This window comes from Cyprinus carpio, chromosome B10 (genome assembly GCF_018340385.1).
Source record: "Cyprinus carpio isolate SPL01 chromosome B10, ASM1834038v1, whole genome shotgun sequence".
Taxonomy (NCBI): domain Eukaryota; kingdom Metazoa; phylum Chordata; class Actinopteri; order Cypriniformes; family Cyprinidae; genus Cyprinus; species Cyprinus carpio.
In genome coordinates, this window is record NC_056606.1 from 21557227 (window position 1) to 21574400 (window position 17174).

The window sequence follows — 17174 nt, forward strand, 5'->3', positions numbered from 1 at the left end:
CCCAAGGTGTGCAACGCCCCCCCCCCCCCACAAAACCCCGGCCTGTTCTCAGATGAACAACAACCTCATCCAAACCACATGTCTTTACACTTTCACTGCCTCGAAAAAGAGAACGACATTAAAAACAGAAAATCAAGGATGGAAACGGAATCCTGACAGGCAAATCAGGATCATTCCTTATGAGACAATCTAACAATATCTAAAAACAACAGAAATGAGAGCAAAATGAGATTTCTTTCAAATCTTAAATGCTTCCCCAAGAAAGCAAACAGATGGAATAGAGAGCAAATGGAAGCATTTTTCTCCTCTGAAAAAGATCCCAGTAATGTGAAGACATTTCGGAACAATGTCAAACAGTGCTCAGATCTGCCAAGTCTGTAATCAAAAGATCAATCAATATGAACTTAGAAAAAATTTGAATGACAATTAAAAACAGACAATCAAGGATGGAAACGGACTCCTTGCACTTGGTCACAATATCTAAAAAATAAGAGAAATGAGAGCAAAATGAGATCTCTTTCATATTTCAATTATTTCTCCTATACTGCAATAAGATGAAATGCAAAACTAATGGAGACCTTTGCTTAAGATCTTTCTCCTCTTAAAACGATCCAGTATCTCACAAGAGTTTTAAAGGAGATCTCAACAATGTCTCAAACGGTGCTCAATTGTTTCTCCTAGACAGCAGTCAGATGAAATGCAGAGAAACTGGAGAACTTTGCTTAAGATTTTTCTCCTCCAATTTACAGGGAAATCAGATTCAGCTCATTACTTGTAAGAGGACGGTGGTCAAAAAAAGTATTATATCTATATTAGAAATGAGAACAAAACGAGGTCTCTTTCATGTCTAAACTGCTTCTCCAAGAAAGAAATAAGATGAAATGGAGAACAAATGGAGGCCTTGAGATTTTTCTCCTCTGATAAACATTCCAGTAATCTCATGAGTTTCAGATGAGATCTCAACAGTGTCTCAAATGGTGCTCAGACTGCCGAAACCACAATAAAAAGATCTTAAAACAAACATTTGTCATTCAAATCTCTGAAAATCACAATTATTTGAGCTGCTATTTGTATTAATTCATAACTGTTTCAATTCTGTTTATTTTTATTTCTCTCATTTAAACATCTGAGACTTTGTAGTGCTTGAATGCAACAAGGGAGAACTCTATTTAGGCTCGAGTGATGAACGAGCAACCTCTGATCAATAAAATCTCCCTCTGTGGAGCCGTTTAATTCATTTTTAATGAGTCTTAGTTTTATAATCTTATTGTTTTATAATCTTAATTTGAACAACTTTCTCAGTTATTTTTACTTCTCGCTAAGAATTTGGGGAAAGACAAAAGGAAATGAGAACTCCATTAAGCCTTCTGAGCGATGAACGAGCAACCTCTGAACAATAAAATCTTCCTCCGAGTAGGTGTCTTAATTGGTTTCTAATTAGTCTTTTTTTAAACTTCTTTTCAATTAAAAATATATATTTTTAAAATCCCTAAAACAAGATACACGTAATTGAGAAAAAAAAAAACAATGCATTCAATATTAAGACTTGTTTTTAATTTGTTTATACTTAAAACAAGCGGAGGAAAAATAAAAAAGACAAAAATGCCTAATTAAAAGAAATACTTTCTGAATTTTCACTGGAAGATAAGACCTAAATGCTCATTTAAAATTTAAAAAAAATTTTGGCACTACAGTGCAAAGTGATGGTATCAAACCACACGGTATTGCACATTTAGCACATCTTGAAGGAATACTGTACTATATATTACTATCAGTACCAGTGCTCAAAACACATTGTACAAATCCTCAGCAATACCGTGTTACTTTTGGGTGTCCAGAGGAGAGCATAGGCAATCACAGCAGAGAGTTTTCCCCTAAAAGTGCTCCTTCCCCACTGCCTAGGATTTCTCTGTCTCTGTCTCTCCTCTGGCTGACTGCTGCTTAACTCAGCTGCACGCTCACAACTGCAGTGGAGCAACACAGGCAGCCAAAGAAAGAAGACAATTATCCTCAATATCTGTCACTCACATGACAGCACAGCTTCTCCTAGCCACGCTTCAACAGATGCAGGTGGGGGAACAAAGAGGTTTGGGCTGCTGCTGCTGCTTTTAAGCAAACTCTCTCTCTGTCTTTCTCATTACCTGGCCCATTTGCATGCAGACTGTCAAACAAAGGTGTTGATAGGGAAAGATACGAGAAGAAAGGAGTAAAGATTCTGTATTCCGCCTCTGTGTGTGTCTGTTTATGTGGGTTTGGGCTTTTGCAGGCGGTATACACGCTACAAGCAAGTACAAGCTTTTTGTCATCGCGTATCACATGCACAGCTCCTCCAAATCGATCACCCACAATGCATCATTTTGCACCCACGATTCGCAAGCGAAATCCAGACCCCTGTGCGGATTTAAAGATACATTTCCTTCGTACACGACTAGGAATCTGCTATAACGTGGTGCTAACAGACAGCGAGTCATTAATTAGTTTCAAAGGTTAAAAATGGTGAATTTAACCTACACAAACTCACAATTAAATGTACCTTACATTTTACCATGCACAATTTATCATATTTTTCCATAATGCTATGAATACATTTGACATCTATAGCCTGCATGAATTGGTTGTATTTTTACAGTGGCTTTCCAAATTTCCTGGCAACAAGAATTTGGTCTATCAACAACAAAAGTGAAAATGTGACGCAATCACAGCTAATCTAACATATCGGAGGCTTAATATATGTTAGAGGTTCATTAAATAGTTATATAAAGCAGAGTTTTAGACAATTGAGATTGAAAAATCAATTTTGAAAAATCTAAATTAAGCAAGTTTATACTTAAAACAAGAAGAATGTCTGCCAAATGGGTAAGAAAAATTAATTTAATTTAAAGGGAAAACAAGTTTATTTTTTCTTACCCCATTGACAACAACAATTTTTATGAATTTTTAAGACAAGACTTAGTATCTTAAGTCATTTTGCTTCTCAGTGTAAACTTGATTTATGAATATTTAGATATTTGTACTGGAAAACAAGACAAAAATATGAAGAAAATAGATGCATGGTACTAAAGGTACCATGCCACTGAATTGAAACTTACAACTGGTTATGACAAGAAAAATAAAAAAAGCCAATTTATCTGCCTTTACCTTCGGATTATCATTAAGTTATTTAATATGTTAACCTGAAGTACTCTGCCAAAAAACAAACAAACAAAAAAACACTTAATTAGCTTTTTGTGTGCTTGTTTTTTAGTTTTAGCCTTTTTATTTTTTCTAAATTTTTATATTTAGTTTTTTATATTTTGAAATCCTTAAAACAAGATAAACTCTGTATCATTTCACTGATAATAAAAGTCCTATTCTTAACTGATATTTATGTTTTTTAATTTTCCAGTTAAAATGTAGTCTTGAAACATGATCTTGGCAAGATATTAAGACCTATATTCTCGTGCACTAGCAGATTTTGAACACGTTTATTATTAAAAACAAGTGTAAAAATCTGACAAAACACTCATATTCAAAACGTTTGAGATATTTTAACTGGAAAACAAGACTAGGTTGTTTACAGAGCACTCTGCACTGCTAATATGTGTGATGCATTATGCAAATTCAAGCTACGACCGAAATATCTCCCCTTATAGTTGTTCAAACTAATTCTAATCACCTGAAACGTGGCGTCTTGGAAGCGCACAGGAAGACAACGTTGCCATCGCAATTCTGGGCTGAATTTAGCAGGTATGTAAATATGTTTGCTCAACCCTCATGATTGGGCTGCGTACAGTGAGATAGACAATGCTCCGCGCTGCCTTTATTCATTAATGGCAGCTTTTGTTCCTGTAAACAACATGAATATTTAATCCGTCCTTAGATTCCCTCTTGGTTAATGAATGTGTCTCAACCAGCACGCCTGGCTCTCTGGGGACGCGGGCCGCCGGGAACGGTTGCTAAGCAGTCATCGCGAACGTACTTCACTCTTTCATGAACAGCGCGAGCGTTCTGCACCGCGGCTTGGATCCCGCACGCATGCGTGACAGGCTCCGACCCTCCGCGGGTCCCCCGGAGGGAACGCATCGCGACACCTGGCTGCGCCGCCGCGACTGGTGTCACTTCCCGTGCATGGAAATCGCGCTGGCACGATTTTGAAACCGGTTTACGACCGAATCGAAAGGTTTGCGAGCAATTAAGGGTTATTTATTTGCACCCCTCTCTCTCCAGTACATGCATGCCACATGTTCCTCCACAGGCGCGGAGAGACAGACAGACAGACACTCATAAACTTGTGCGTCTCCGTGCGCAATTGGTCCACAGGGAGAGAGCAGCGATCTTATGGAGGAACCCACGCCAGACCCTGCCTCAAGCAGGCTTCCAGCTGTTGTCAATTACTGCCACTTTAACGGCGCGTTAAACACACAATGGCCAATGAGGCGCTGCCACCCGAGTCACTATTTAACTGCAACACGGCCATTAGCTGATCCTGAGGGCCCGGCGCCTGCTGCTTTACCTAGCGAGGCCCAATTTAATGAAATTAAAGCTCAACTCCCTTTAATAGCCAGGTTCTCCGTCATAAATTCATTAGCCGCTGATGAGTATCTCCACGTTACGTTTTAACGCGAGATTTAATGAACACCATCAAGGGTTTAAGGAGCTCGTCTAATTAGGGAGGGTTTTTAATAGACAAATAAAGACGGGATGATTGCTGCGGGAGCTCACGTTTTACCGGGGGTTGCATCCGGAGGGTTTCTCCTCGTTTTTGTCGCGTTCAGAAATCAGCCTACGCCAATTACTTTGGGTAACGTAATGAGCGCCGCTGTTGACTCAGGTGAGCGCAAATGAAAGACTCCTCACACTACTGCCCTTCAGGCCGGGTATTACATTTCTCTCATCTGTTTTGCCGTTGTCGGTGTGTGCGCGTTGGGGGTGTAATATATATGGACGGGGGCAGGAATGCCGCCCCCTCCCACCCCCGTACCCCAACGTCTCAGATATCCTCAATGTCAAACATGGTGGGCTCCAAAAATACCTCTCTGTGCACAGTCTCCCCTTCCACTGGATGTCCATCTATAGGTCTGTCCCTCGCAATAGCAGCACTAATGTAAAACATCATCGCTCATCTTAACAAAGCGACTGTCAACATCTTTTTAAAGTGCTGTGGTTTTCAACTGGTGGGTTGCAGGGAAAAACGATGCTGAATGCAAATAATAAAATGCAACTTAATTATATAAGAATTCTATTTTTAATATTTTATATTATGCATTTTATATTTATATATTATTTGTATTTTTATAATAATAATAATAAAGAAGCCTATTAAAAAAGTTGTGCATCAAACAAACTCTATCATACCAACATGGACCTGAACAAAACTACACAAGTAAAAGAAAATAGGCCTACAGACCAGATTAATGAGAGTTCACTTAAAGTGTTCACCTAAAATTATTATTATTATTATTAAACTATTTTTAAAATTGATATTGTATTAATAATACTAAAATTCAATTCATTTTAAAATTAGTGTAATTAATAGAAAATTAAAAAATTGAATTGTTATAATTGTTATAAAGTACTTTTAAAATGATAGAGTACTATTATTAATACTGAAATAAAAATTAAATTATATTAAAATTGGTATTGTATTAATATTGACACTAAAATTAATGTTAAAATTAATATAATATTAAAGTGAAAATGGATAGTGTTTTAATATTCATTTTAGTCACATTAATACTAAAATTAATATAATATTAAAATGGATATTGTTTTAATATTAAATGTTAAAACGTATATAATAATTAAAAAAAATCAATATTAATATTCATTCAGAACTCAGAATTTTATTACTGTTTTTGAGACACCAGTTCCGAAGCAAAGCAGTTAAGAACCACTGTCATCGAGTGTCCCGTTAAACGCTAAAGCATCTGTCGTTGAGTTTGCTGTCGCCAGTGACGGACAAGATTTGTGCTTTGACTGATGACCGTGCAATATATCAGCAAGTTTTCTCAAAGCGGACAGTGAGATGGGACCCCTGCTGCCAGCACACGCTCACTGTTTGCTGTGCTTTATCTGTTAAGTGTTCACTTCACTCATTCTGATGATCCACCTTTGCATATAAAAGATGCGAATCACAAAATGTGATGCTTGTGACTTGCATGCTACCATCAAAATGCAACATCTAGACTCTGCTAACACACACACACACACACACCTCCGGGCTGCCTATCATCTTCATGTTACTCTCTCAGACGGCTAACATAAACAGATTGTCTAACTGCAGTGAAAACATACTGCACTGGTCAGTGTGTGTCTGAGAGAGAGACAGACTCTTCTTTCAGTCAGAGACGACCTGAACGCCACACACTCCAGACCACCGTCTGCAAGACCCCATCCTGCAGGAAAAGCACAAATCAACTACCGTTACGTTTATTTCTCTTACCTCACTGGCAAATTGTTTCATCTTGTTTTAAGCATAAATGCAAACAAATTTAGGAAGGTTTATGCTTAAAACAAGAAACATGTTTACCAGTGGGGTAAGAAAAATAAACAATTTAAACAATATTAGCTGTCTGAAAACAATATCTTACACAATTCATCTGGTTTTAAGGCTGCTTAGACATTGTAAAATCTGACAATGAATTTTAGATTAATTTTAGGAGCAACATCTGAGAAAAATACAATAAAAACAGTAAAAATGTGAGATGTTATTACAATTTAGTATAAGTGTTTTCTATTTGAATTTATTTTGAAATGTAATTTATTTCTGTGATGCGCAGCTGAATTTTCAGCATCATTACTCCAGTCTTCAGTGTCACATGATCTTCAGAAATCATTCTAATATGCTGATTTGCTGCTCAAGAAACATTTCTGATTATTATCAATGTTGAAATCAGTTGTGCTGCTTCATATTTTTGTTGGAAAACGTGATACTGATAAATAGAATGTTCAAAAAACAGCATTTATTTGAAATAGAACTCTTTTGTTACACTAAACGCGTAAGTGACTTTATCACTTTTGATCAATTTAATGTGTCCTTGCTGAATAAAAGTATTAATTTCTTCATGCACTGAATTTGGGTTATGGCATTTAACAGTGGTCTGCCTGCTCCAATATATGCAAATAACAAGCAGGAGGTTTTTGGATGTAAAATAAAACTAATTCCAACTCTGCCCCAAGGCCCCCACCAATGCATCAATCAATAGGGAGTGTGTCCTCCACAGCGCCTGAGTGAAAATCCAGACATGAGCTAATGCTGGAGAAATATACACGAAAGTCTTAGAGTGAGCAGACACACACACACACACATTTGGAAAGCTCTGTGGTGACATTTTACGACTGCCTCGCATTAATAAACAAAATAAACAAATATACAAATGGTCAGGAACTGTTTTCACGAGGCATGCACCAACACATGAGGTAGTAGTTTGTTCACGCATTTGGAATAAACTGATGCTGGACGCTTTGTGTTTAATAACCCATAAATGCATAAACCACACTATAAAACTTCAATCTTTTTTTTTTCTGCATTCCGAAATCTGCCAACCAAAAGGGCTTTAGCTGTTTTACAGTAATATGACCTGTAAAACATCATGTGTATACAAACCAGTTACAAGAACTATAGACTGTGAGTCTGACATGATCGTCTCACCTGCCTGATTGTTTATATTACAAAATGTAACTATATTATTGCACAGCTCTATATATAAATATATCCAACTTTATATCACACACATAAAGTAAACTCAAGTAGGCCTATAACAAATCTCAGCTTGATTGTTTACCATTGCAGAATACTGTATAATCTATATTTTTCTCACAGCTCTATACATAAAGTTAGATATTTAAGTATAAAAAAAATTTGCGTAGGTATAGTAAACTCACAAAGCAATATATACTATAAAGCAGATATTGGCTTCCTCATTGTCCATATTGTCACAAAATGTAAACTATATTATCGCCCAGCTACTGTATATATATCGATATTTAAATATGAAGAGTTAATTTGCAAAAACACAACTAAATTTTTAAAGATTTTCAAAAATCATGTTTTTTCATTGTGCATTCCAATTAATCGCAATCAAACTGCAGTCGGGTTATTTTAATTAAGTAAAAATAACTTTAAAAACATAACATAAAAAACATGATTTTTGAAAAAAAAAAAAAACGTTATGGGTTTTTTTTTTTTTGGGCAAATAAACTCTTTATATATAGCCACAAAGCAATATATACTCTATAGCAAATCTTAACTGCTTGATTTTTTTTCTTCATCGTAAAATGTAACTATTTTATCTAGAGCTGAAACAACTAATCGATTTAATCGATTAAAATCGATTATTAAAATAGTTGTCAACTAATTTAGTAATCGATTCGTTGCTAAATAATTTTTATTTGCCGTAAGCGGCTCATTTCGTGCATATTTTAAATCTGCGGTGACCAAAGTGTGGCAGTAATGAGCCACCGGAGGTTTTACTCAGCCAGTACAGCAGGAGAAGTAGCGACTAGCCAATAGCTGGCCTCGTTTTATGTCACGTGCTTCCCGCACAGCGTCTCTGCACTCTGCAGCATTCAGCGTGATGGGTGAGGCAGGCGGCAGTGGAGTAAGCTCGAGAAAGAAAAAGAAAAAAGCGGAAGATCAAACTAATCGAACGAGGTCATCCAAAATGTGGGAGCACTTTACTTTGAGCCTTCAAAAAAGAAGAGTAACCTGTAAACTGCGGCTGTTTTCTGCGGCAGGAAACATATCCTCTAAAAAGAGAGCAAGCCTACTGTTAAACCCTGAACATTTGGACATGATGTTGACCTTTTTGCACTGCAATGCAAAGTTTTTCTCAAATAATGAGTGAATAGTGTTCTGCCTCATTTCCCACAGGTAGTCGAATTCCTGTCATTTCAGGCATACGCGGTTTTGTTAACATTTTATCGCTTTATTACATTTTTGAATTTTGCACTGTTATAAGGACCACTACATATTTAAATCCGATGAAAATCACAGTGTGCAGACTTTTATTTGTGCAGATTCTGCAGTACAATGTTGTTTGCAAATGTTTAGTCGTAAAAGCTGATAACATTGCTTTTTAACAATTAACATTTAAAGCTTTGTCGTTTACCAGTTCATAATTCAGTCTTGCAGCCTAATTATGACTGACTGAGAGAGGTTAATGTTTAAATGTATTTGAAATGCAATTTTTTTCTAAGTATTCACTGCTCTTTTTCACACAGCAGGTTTTTTGTGTGTGTCCAATTTTTTTTCTGGACAACCTTCTGATGGATTTTACTTTAAAATGTGAGTTCCATTCAGGTTTCATGCCATTGGCACTTTGTTCGAAGGATTGTTTACAATTTCACAGCATAAGCTATAAAGCTGTTTCCCAGGTATAAGCTGTGTGTTTACAGGAAAAAAAATAATAAAAATGCAATTTACTGCAATTTTATTCTGTTTTATTCTTATTCTTCGTGAAAATATGTTCTGAAAGATTCCTTAATAAGCTTTGTTCGGGATGTTAAACTACTTTAGGAGCCCTAAGGACTGCCATGGTGAAAACATTATTTGAAATCTCCTTGTGAAATTTGCTAGAGTATGTATGGGTCAGTGTTTTGATTGCAGAAGAGTTCGACAAAGGATAACCAACACATAATAAAACACAACTCCAGGTATGTTTTTGATGAGGATATGACAATGCAAAATGGTTAAAATCTCTAAAAAGTCTATGTTGAATGATAAAGACCCTTTGTTAATAATTTACTTGGGGAAAAAAAATGGGCAAAACTAAAATATAAGTACATAAACCGATTCATCGATTAATCGTAAAAATAATCGACCGATTAATCGATTATCAAAATAATCGTTAGTTGCAGCCCTAATTTTATCACACAGCTCAGTTGGATATACATGTATTTATAAGTATTTAATTATATATCCAACTTTATTCACATGTATTGAGTTAACTCACATAAAACCATATATATAGCAAATGTCAACTACTTGATTGTGATTATCAATGCAAATCCAGCATTATATGTAAAGCTTGATATAGAAGTATAAAAATAAAAGTATTACTCATGTGCATACTGAAAACTTACGTAAAATAATTTATATAATGCAAATCTCAACTGCTTGACTTTTTTATATCGTTTCAAAATGTCAACTATATACTGACATACGTATACCTATTCAACTTCACATGCATACAGTACACTCATGTAGTGATATATACAATATAGCAAATTAGTTGCTTGAGTGGTTATATCATCACAAAATGTGAACTATATTGTCACACAGCTCTATATATAAAGTTGAATATACAGTTTTATGCAGAAGTTCGGGCACCCCTGATAATTATCGATTTCAGTTTATAATCTGCTGGGCTTTCAAAGCAGCAACTTCATTTGGATATAATTTACACCTTATGGAAACAGTAACATTTCAGTTCTGAAATAACATTTATTGATTCAACAGAAACAATTCAATGTGAGTCATAACAAAAACAGACAGGTGCAAAAATTTGGGCACCCCAATGGAATAATTACATCAATATTTAGTAGAGCCTTCTTTTGCTGAAATAACAGCCTGTAGACACTTCTTATAGCCACTGATAAGTCCCTGAATTCTAGCTGCAGGTATTTTGGACCATTCTTCCTTGCAAAATGTCTCCAGTTCAGTCAGGTTTGATGGTTTCCGAGCACGGACAGCCCGCTTCAAATCATTCCATAGATTTTTGATGATGTTCAAGTCTGGGGACTGGGATGCCCATTCTAGAACACTGTATCTGTGCATGAATTCTTGGTAGATTCGGAACAATGCTTTGGATCGTTGTCCTGCTGAAAAAACCAACCCCGATGTAACTTCAACCTCTTGACTGATTCTTGAACATTGTTCATAAGAATCTGCTGACACCGGGTGGAATCCATACGACCCTCAACTTTGACAAGGTTTGCAGTACCTGTGCTTGCCACACAGCCCAATAGCATGATGGATCCGCCACCAAATTTTACAGTAGCGAGCAGGTTCTTCTCCTGGAATGCTGTGTTCATTTTCCGCCATGCAAAGCACTTTTGTTTGTGACCAAATAACTCTCTTAGTTTCATCTGTCCACAGCACATTATTCCAAAATAATTTTGGCTTGTCCAGATGAGCCTTTGCATACCTCAAACGACTCTGCTTGTTGGCAGTATGCAGAAAAGGCTTTTTCCGCATCACCCTTCCATTGAGCTGTGCTTTGTACAAAGTATGCTGGACTGTGGAATGATGTAGAACGACACCATCAGCAGCAAGATGTTCTAGGAGCTCTTTGGAGGTGGTCTGTGGTTTGTCTGTGACCATTCTTCACCTTTCAGATATTTTCTCGGCCTACCACATCTTTCCTTCACAAGGACCGTTCCTGTGGCCCTCCATTTTCTAACTATATTTCTGACTGTGGAGACAGAGACCTTAAACCTTTGTGATAACTTTTTGTATCCTTCTCTTAATTGATATTGATGAATTATCCTAGTTTTTAAGTCTTTAGGGAGTTTTTTGAGGTTCCCATGTTGCTACTTTCCAGTAGAGAATCAAAGAGATACACAACTAGCAATTAGCTACCTTGAATAGCCTTTTCATGATTGGCTGCACCTGTGTTTTCAGTCTAATGTTCATTGAGCCATTCAAATCAATATCTGAGTTGCAATCAATCAGCATTAAGTGACTACAGTTATTCGAATCACCACAATTGAAATTAACAGTTGGCCAAACTTTTGCGCACTCTATTTTTTACATTTGATTTTATTTCATACACCTCAAAACTGCTACACTAAGAATTTTTGTCTGAAAAACATCACATTATCCTGCTTTCTCTAAAAAATGACTAGCATATCACTACAATCCTTTCTTTAAAAGACTCAGAGGGGTGCCCAAACGTATATCCAACTTCATTCACACACAGTATACGCACATAAAACAATCTTCATTTTATATAGCAAGTTTCAACTGCTTGATTGTTAAATGTTAACTATTAAAAGCACAGATCTATATGTAAAGTTGGATATACAGTATGTGTATATCCAACTGAATATAGTACACAATGCAATATATACTATATAGCAAATACGAACTGCTTGATAATTTATATAATTGCAAAATGCATCTATATTATCACAGCTCTATATATAAAGTTGTATGTATAAGTATTTCCAACTTTGTTTGTGCATATACAGTATATACTGTATGTGTAAAATGATATAGGCAATTGCAAATCTCAGTTGCTTGATTGTTTATATCTCAAACAAACAAACAAACCCATATTTTCACCCAACTCTATATAAATTTAGATATACAAGGAGCTATATCCAATTTTATTTTCATATATAAAGTATAGCCTACTCACGTAAAACATACATTATAACCTACTTTATAGCAAATCTCAACAGCTTGAGTGTTTATATGAAAATGCAACTATATATTTGGCCTTCTCTGCTAAATGTGACTTGAACATTAAAGATTTTCAGTAAAATAAAATAAGATTAACTTGACTTGGCTTGAAACGAAAGGTGCAGAGCCAGTTAGATTTGAATTTTAATACTTGAGGAACATTATTTTGATACATTTTTATCACGAATGAGGCAAAACAACTTTTCTAAACACCGCCAGAGCTTCTCCAGTGTTCCTGTGAGACTCAGTCGGTGTGTCGCGTCTGAGATCATCGGTGCCACACGGGTCAGGTTTATTTCAGAAACTTTCGTCCCCATGGAAGAAATCCGAGGCATGTGCATCACCAGTGTTGTGGGTGTATTTATGAGCATGATGTACACCGGGTATTTTTGGCCTAGCATGAGGACAGAGTGAGCGTGAGTAGAGGGTGATCATTTCAGGGACGAGGAGTGGGGGCTGGTGCTCAGCGCCCGGTTAATTTTATCTAACGGCCCGAGCACAATCAAAACGAGAGATTGACTCGTCGTGAAGAAGTGAGGGCCGGTGTCAAGGATACGGAGTGAGAGCAAGAGAGAGAGAGCAAGAGAGAGGCTGTTTGTGATTAATCTGGCTGCATTGCATCACCGCCCTCCGGAGCAGCCAACTGGAGCACCCAGCGAAGCGAGCGCTGTCTATTCTGAGAGCGGAGCCTCATCTCGACGCCAGCCACCGCTGTCTTATGACTGCCACTGAACACCAGTCGCGCTCGGGGTTTCAGAGCTTGGACGATGACCTCATCAGGGCCATTACACAACACTTAACACTCAGCACACCGCCAGTGTGACACATTTGCTTTAATGACAGTGGTCAGGAGCTCCATATTCAATATTAATTAGGTTGGGCGAATACTGTATGCATAGTATATACTGCAGCAAAGGCACAAATAGTATAGCAGAAAAGCTCACTAATAAAAAAGTTACAATGTAGGATTATTATTTTTAATGACTAAAACCATAAAGTTTTTTTTACTTAAAACATAAAAAATATTATTTCAGCTAGTTCCCAAGGTAGCATTTCTCATTTTCATTTAGTTTAACTTGCAGTACTAAAATAGCTAAAATAAAAATGAATAAAAACATTACCTAAAATTGTATTAAACTTAAATTTGAACTAATTCAAAATACTAATAAACTATAACATGCTCAAAGTGATACTAAAAATAAATGGTATAATATACCTTTATTCATTATTTATCCCTAAACTGTACATATAAGTACAAAAGGGTACCGTCCCAGTGATAGTTTTGTACCTTTTTTCTTACAGCATATAGTATAGTAGCATGCTTTTCTGAATGTAACCAAACAGGGCTAAATATAATAAATTAGTTTGCATTAATTGCAGCGGTCTGAAGCTCTATATTTAATATTAAGCAGGATGAATATCTTTGATTTGTGTTTAAAACGAAACGTTAATCACTGACAATTTTAATTCTAGCTTATTATTTACAGTGCAGTTTACACTACATTTTAAAAACAGGAAATGAAATTTCAAAGAAACAAAATGCTACATTGTTGTCATAAGACCTCATCATGCCTTATTCGAATGTTAAATTACTTTGGAAATAAAAATGATCATTTTCCATTTTTTAAGTCTTAATTTAAGTCTACTTTTATGCATGTTTGAGCATACGTATGTTTATGTAGGTATGATCAAAGGATTGTGGCCATAATTCCAGTTTATAAAACGATATACAGTATATAGCAAACCTCAAATGCTTGATTTTTTTTTTTTGTATCAAGACTCATTTTAAAAAAAACACATTTTTTTTTAAAGATGCTTACAAATGTAGCTACAATTCTGGTTTATTTGCGATGTCTGTTCTATGGTATTTATTAAAATGCCATTTAAATATGATTGTAAAGGTTATGAATATATCAGTCATAAACATGAATTTTACCATCTGACACCACCTCTGTACCATGGTACACCACATGACTCCTCCAGCACTGTAGAGACAACCTGACCAACAGACCAGACCAGACTAGATCCTGGAGGAAAACCACACATGAAATCACTTTAATGCGTTTCGTACAAAAGAAAGAAAAAGAAAAGGTTTGATTGTTTTCCCCCCACAAGGAATTGATACGATGGTGAAAAGTGTCTTTATATGACAGGTGGTTGACATCAGCTGAAAGGGAAAGACAAAAATATTTAGAATAATGTGCACTGATAAATGATTCACAATAGGACCAGGAAGATTCAGAAAATACATAGTTAATTTTAATGTGGAGTTGAAGATGCACACCAGCTTGTCAGGTTGTCCTGTTCGAGTCAAATTCAGAAGTGTTTTGGTGATTCGCTAGAATTTCAGCAGTGGAATCCACACACACACACACACACACACACACAGCCTTTGGCTAAACTCTAAATGAAAGACCAGGTGATGTACTATCCTCCTTTGAGGCGAGCAACTAATGAAATGGATCCACTGAGCCCCAGAGCGCTGGACACAGAACGACACCTGACACTCTCTGTGCTCTGTGTCTCAGCGCTGCTGTAAATACCAGCATTATTGAACAGAAGTTTCATCAGAGAGTGACGACGCTCCACACTGCATGATTCAACTGCCGTTTACGCCAATCATTATATCAAATGTGTATATGATGCTTGAGTACTTCAATTTGAACTGAGGGAGCAAACAGGATGCAGCATTCCAATTAGAATGTAAATGTAAGGAAGTTGACAAATGTAGCAAAGTTAACTTTAAAAATGCCTTGAAGTCTGAGGTTTTTATAATCCTAATGTACAAAGATAAATTCCTCTTCCTGTCATCCCAATTTGAAGTCGCAATGTAACAAAAGGAGCAACAAAAATAGCAAGTAGTAATAAAAATGCAGCAAAAAGTAGCAATAAAAAGGTATTCGCGATCTTTTATCTTAGAATTCTGACTTCACAGTTCTGAGTTCATCTCACATTTGACTTTTCATTTCATAATTTGTACTTTTCTCAGAATTTTACTTTAGACTATGAAAGTATGAGTCCATGATCCAGTGAAAAAGTCCATCCCCCCAAAAAACACCCTTTTAATCCACATATTTGTAAAACGGTTTTTGTCTTGTAAACTGTGTTTGATCTGTGCAGATTTCTCTCCTGATTCAGACCAGACAACCTTTTCCCTGAAGAAAGCAATATTATGGATAGAGGACTCAAGTTTTTGCTGGGAACAAAGGTGGGTTAAAAATCTCTTGATGGACTTGTTTCTTACAAACATGCAGCTTTTCACTTCGTGAAAACGTTAATTGATGTAGATTATTGTGGTGTTTTTATCAGCTGTTTGGACTCTCATTCTGATGGCACCCATTCACTGCAGAGCATCCATTGGTGAGAAAGTGATGTAATGCTACATCTCTCCAAATCTGATGAAGAAACAAACTCATCTACATCTTGGATGGCCTGAAGGTGTCATTTTTAAGCTGATTTTCATTTTTTGGTTGAACCATTGCTTTAAGTACAATAGAAACAAATAAAGTAAATTTGTAAAGATGAAATGCTGAACAAATTCTGTGCAATGGTAAAAATTTGTAGCCTACTGCACAATAAGATTTTGAGATTTCCATAAGATTTGTTCCAGAGAGACTGCCGCATAATTTCGCATAAATCAAAGTTATCTCAATAATATTACCGATAAAGCACAATTACTGGCGTTTGTTTGTTTGTGCTGCAGTCATTTCAGTCCTCAGACTCTATTCCTCAGTGGATTCCTGCAGCTTACCGCGTTATCCTCAGGAGAGCTTCTCCAGGTCCCACTATAAATAGACCAATTAGAGCTGTTTTTCTGCGACGGGTGTGCGGTTTCTTACAACAGCCCACTCACCCACGAGAGAGGGGTCATTAGTGGGGCTGTCACCGGCGGCAGGGCCACCAGCTCACCTGCTTTTTGGGAACGTTTCAATGCAATCAAGTCATTTTAGAGGAATTACTGGGAGTTGCATGCGTGGGCACGGATTGCCTATTAATTTGTTTCGAAATGCCCATTTTACTCGTCTATAATAGATGTGTCCCCCGCTAGTGTGAGCGAATTAATTTAGCCAGCGCTGAGGGGAGTTTTACACCCCGAGACGGTATTACTTAACAGAGAAATCTGTCTCTTCCTCCGCCTCCCCGTTGCCGCAGGACATCGCAGAAGATGTGCTCTCACCCAATTTGTTTGCCTTTCTGCTTAATTGACTGCGCTTGATTGCTCCTGTTAAATCACTGAGAAGCTGTGAAGGAACTTCGGCCGGTTTTATCAGCTTTGTTTGTTTATGACGTATCACGTTTATTTGAATAGCGCCGGAACGAGAAACCGATTCCCATCGGGACTACAGAAATCATCCCGATTCCCTCGGCTCCCATAAGGCTTGGCAGCTTTTTGATGGTTCCATTGTGCGCCGTTTCCTGGGTGCCGCAGACTGGCGGGGGCCGCGCGGTTCTGAAGCGTGAGACAGCCGCGCACCCGGAGCCCCAGAGCCGCAGGGCTGGCTGTCAAAACCGGCTGGTCGTCTGGGATTACTCCAGATTGGAGCTCATTAGCGTCCCGCTGAGAATCTCGCGCTAAATGGTATCAAGCAGCTATTTTAGACGAGGTAATCTCGAGAACGTGGTATATTGTGGCGCTTGAATTATTTCCCAGAGATCTGGCGGTCGAGCGAGAGGCGGGAAACAAAAGGTGAAACGCGTTGTTGGGAATCACAGAACGCAACAGTTGAGCATCGTCGCTGTCAACACGCCACGGCGGTGCCAGTGGATTTAGCGCTGTCTGCACTTAAAC

General features: G+C 37.2%; 1 long non-coding RNA gene across 1 annotated transcript; it reads left to right on the forward strand.

Annotated features, from left to right (window-relative positions):
• Positions 1 to 3881: 3881 nt before the first annotated feature.
• Positions 3882 to 15736, forward strand: LOC122138761. Its single transcript, XR_006155785.1, has 3 exons — positions 3882 to 4810; positions 15506 to 15593; positions 15695 to 15736. It is a non-coding gene; the product is annotated as an uncharacterized LOC122138761 (long non-coding RNA).
• The last annotated feature ends 1438 nt before the right edge of the window (positions 15737 to 17174 follow it).